Genomic DNA, 4,604 nt, shown 5'->3' on the forward strand with positions numbered 1-4,604 from the left:
TACTGTTACAAGACTCTAGAAGTATTAGTTCTACCTGAGAGGTTCAACTCCTGCAATTAATCACTTGGTTCTTAAAGTATTTGTGTGGATTCGATCCCAGATGGTTTTCTTCTGAAAAAAATCCTTTAATAAATTCTGTCTGCCTAAACAGACTTGTCAATAAGATAATTCTATTTGGATCATTGGATAAGAATCAAGAATATAAAAGGAAATTTATGCAAAATACACTGAGGAGTCAGTTTGAGTCGGGCTCAATGAAGCTTATTACCTATTTACTCTTTCTCTCCTTAGTAAATGAACAAGTAAATTTAACTGCTGAGCAAATAGAAGTTAAAGAAGGTCCCAACATACTGGATATCTGACTTCTTTTGCATGAGAAATGGACTGCAGACACTGCAGAGATTCCATTGTTTGACATAGGTTTACCCTGGACACGAGAGAGTGAGTACTGAAGGCATATCTATACAGACTTGGGATGATTGGGGTAGCTGGGAATAAGAGTTTCTTGGTATCAGTACATGATGACCTGTTAGGAAAACAGTTTCCTTAGTTCATGTGATCACCTACCTAATGAATCTTTGTGATAGAAATTTTTTCAGGGCAACAATTACCTCCCTGTTTCTCAGACTGTATATCATGGGGTTAAATACTGGTGTTACAGTGGTGTAGAACCAAGATGGAAATTTGTCCATATCCACTGAGTGGCTTGATTTGGGCCGTAGATATGTGATGATACTAGATCCAAAGAACGAGGTGAGAACAATGAGGTGGGGACAACAGGTGGAGAAGGCTTTGCACCTCCCCGTGGCCGAGGGTAACTTCAGGATGGTGAAGATTATTTTGACATAGGACACGAGTATCAAGAGAAATGGGGCTGTTACAAAGAGCAGGGCCACAACATAGACAGAGAGTTGATTCATAGATGTATCCCCACAGACCAGCTTGAGTACTGGTGGGATATCACAGAAAAAATGGTTCAGCTTGTTGGAATTACAAGAGGGCAGGGAGAATATCTGACCCATCTGCCCTATCAGGACCAGAATGCCACTGATCCAGGAACCAGCTGCCAGCAGGACACACACCTTGTGGCTCATGATGATTGGATACCAGAGCGGGTTACAAATGGCCACATAACGATCATACACCATCACAGCCAAGAGAAAGCACCCTGTGGCTCCAAGAATTAGAAGGAAACACATCTGTGCAGCACACAAAAGGAAAGAAAAAGTTCCATCCTGTGTCTGGAGACACATCAGCATTCTGGGCAGAGTTACAGATGTATAACAGATTTCCAAGAAGGAGAGGTTCCTAAGGAAAATGTACATGGGTGTATGGAGAGTTTGTTCCATAGTAGTTATTATAATTATGAGTCCATTTCCTGCCAGGATGATCATGTAGCTGAATAAGAAAATCCCAAAGAGGAGTTCTCTCAGTTTGGGAAGATCCAGAAATCCCAGGAGAACAAATTCTTCTACAGTCAGATTTCCCTGCTACATTTCTTCTAAATTACTCAGCTGTGAAAAGGACAAAATCAGAAAGTTTGAATAAAACATGTAGCCAAAGCACACAGAGCATCCCGTACTCTCAAAGCCCAGAAAAAAAATCAGTTAGTTCTGTTCAAATAGAGATCACTATCATTTACAATGGGCATTCCTATATATTTTATCTCTTCTGAACAACCTCCAAACTCATGGTTGCCCCTAAATAATATTTGTAGAAGGAACTAATGTGAATGAGGGGGCAGCTGAGTAGCAGTGGTCAGACTGATTGAAAACCTCAGGGTGCAGGTGGCTGCCACTCCCTGTTATTCTCTCAAGCAAACTATCGAATGATACCCTGCATTCTTAGTTGTACTCTAAGCACAAAGGTGTCACATAAAGTTTTTTGGCTCTACACTGTGGGAGAAGGTCACACCTCTGCCCCTCCACCTCCTACACAATTCAGAACAGAAAACCCATTCTACCACACAGATGACGCCAACCTGTCCTCCTCGCATGTGCAGGAAATCACTGGGCTCCAAACTCATAAACAGCAGAAACTTGGGAAACATTCATAGATTTTAGAATATACCATTTCATCTTTTGTTATCTTAAGACTGTCTGATTACTGATGAGACCAACAGGGGATTTAATAATTGTGGTATTTGCTAAGTGCTTACTATGTGCCAGGCACTGTACTCAGTGCTGGAGTAGATACAATCAATCAATCAATCAATCAATCAATCGTATTTATTGAGCGCTTACTATGTGCAGAGCACTGTACTAAGCGCTTGGGAAGTACAAATTGGCATCACATAGAGACAGTCCCTACCCAACAGTGGGTTCACAGTCTAAAAGGGGGAGACAGAGAACAGAAACAAACATACCAACAAAATAAAATAAGTAGGATAGAAATGTACAAGTAAAATAAATAAATAAATAGATAAATAGAGTAATAAATATGTACAACCATATATACATATATACAGGTGCTGTGGGGAAGGGAAGGAGGTAAGACGGGAGGATGGAGAGGGGGACGAGGGGGAGAGGAAAGAAGGGGCTCAGTCTGGGAAGGCCTCCTGGAGGAGGTGAGCTCTCAGCAGGGCCTTGAAGGGAGGAAGAGAGCTAGCTTGGCGGATGGGCAGAGGGAGGGCATTCCAGGCCCGGGGGATGACGTGGGCCGGGGGTCGATGGCGGGACAGGCGAGAGTGAGGTACTGTGAGGAGATTAGTGGTGGAGGAGCGGAGGGTGCGGGCTGGGCAGTAGAAGGAGAGAAGGGAGGTGAGGTAGGAGGGGGCGAGGTGATGGAGAGCCTTGAAGCCCAGGGTGAGGAGTTTCTGCTTGATGCGCAGATTGATCGGTAGCCATTGGAGGTTTTTGAGGAGGGGAGTAATATGTCCAGAGCGTTTCTGGACAAAGATAATCCGGGCAGCAGCATGAAGTATGGATTGAAGTGGAGAGAGACACGAGGATGGGAGATCAGAGAGAAGGCTAGTGCAGTAGTCCAGACGGGATAGGATGAGAGCTTGAATTAGCAGGGTAGCGGTTTGGATGGAGAGGAAAGGGTAATTGGGTTGGGCACAGTCCCTGCCCTATATAGGACTTGCAGTCTTAATCCACATTTTACAGATGAAGTAACTGAGGCCCAGAAGAATGAAGTGACTTGCCCAAGGACACACCACAGACAAGTGGCAGAACCAGGATTAGAACCCAGGTCTTTATGACTCCCAGATCCATGCTCTAACCAGGAGGCAAAGATTTTTAATGCTACAGGCTTGAGTCTTTCCATTTTGCCTTGACCCCTTACTACTAGTAATGGGTGACAATGGAAGATGAAGATTTGGGGTGGTGGGGATTGGGACAATCTACCCTTAATTCCTCTAGACTGTAAGATCATTATGGGCAGGGAACACGTTTGCTAATTCTATTTTACATAGTAGGTGCTCAATACATACCATTGATTGACTGATTGGTGATATGACATGGACAACAGTGAATGATGTCTGTGACAAATCTGCATATTCTAAGTGATGTCCACAGTTTGGCGTAGACCCAGACCAGGACAGGGGAAGTCTGTGAATTATGATAATTATTAGGGAACAAAGAAAGGCAGTGGTGCTACAGTGGTACTAAATCCACATTAATTTTAAAATGTTCCCTAGATAAAATCTGGATAATTAAGAAAGAAAAAGCATACAGTGTGCCCCTTGATATTCAGAACTTCTAATAATCAGCTATATTTATATCATGGGTGGCCCTAATTGTGTTTTTTTCTTAGTTTTTGTTTTATTTATTTTAAAGAAAGACTAAAAATGTCCATCCCCTCATGGTGTGTTTATGGGTGGGAAGGAGGCGGGAGGGGGTAGGAGGGAAAGGGAGGAGTCAAAGTACACAGTCCAGCATTCTTTCTTGCTGGCCCTCATGTAAAGGAAAACAGTGTAGCCACCTTCATGATTTGAGTTTAATGACATCTAGAAGGATTGCAAGTGATTTTCACTAAAAATTTACTTAGCAGATAGAGAATGTAAGCATAAACATCCTATAAAAAATGAAGAAAAATAAATGTTAAAGCAAATGCAAATCCAGTTTTATAAATTACCATAGGACCTGGTTAACCTAGGTAAATAGGATGCTTTTTTTGATTTTTGAGCACTAAATAGTCAAAATGCAGATTAGAATTCTATGATTTCATACCGATTGGTTAGTTGCAACAATTACTCTTCTGAATGTATATTGAAGTCCCGTCTTCAGAAGGCATGAATCTTCCTACATCATTTTCATTTTTAAAATGATATAATTTGTATTTGTTTCTTACTTTAATATTGCTTCCCATTAATTTACTTCATTTCTTCCAATGACGAAACTCCACTTAAATAATGTGGGTCTCTGATGGCGATCGTAGTTTTTGCGTCTTTGAGATAACCAAGATGCATTTGGACTCCAAAGAGGTTCACTGGCCTTAAAATAGAAAAGGACCTTTCTTTTCTGCTCTGTGGGGACTGCTATTCTCCCTTGTTATTTGTTTAATCAACTCCCTCAAAAAGGCAATCTAGACTCCATGGCCAAATCCCTTCTTTCTTCTCTTACACACAGCAGTATGGCTCAGTGGAAAGAGCACAGGCTTGG

At 41.9% G+C, this 4,604-nt stretch overlaps 1 pseudogene; it reads right to left on the reverse strand.

The window, feature by feature from the left end:
- Positions 1 to 563: 563 nt before the first annotated feature.
- Positions 564 to 1,496, reverse strand: LOC119923385 (annotated as a pseudogene).
- Positions 1,497 to 4,604: the final 3,108 nt, after the last annotated feature.

The sequence above is a fragment of the Tachyglossus aculeatus genome, unplaced genomic scaffold (assembly GCF_015852505.1).
Source record: "Tachyglossus aculeatus isolate mTacAcu1 unplaced genomic scaffold, mTacAcu1.pri scaffold_182_arrow_ctg1, whole genome shotgun sequence".
NCBI classification, from domain to species: domain Eukaryota; kingdom Metazoa; phylum Chordata; class Mammalia; order Monotremata; family Tachyglossidae; genus Tachyglossus; species Tachyglossus aculeatus.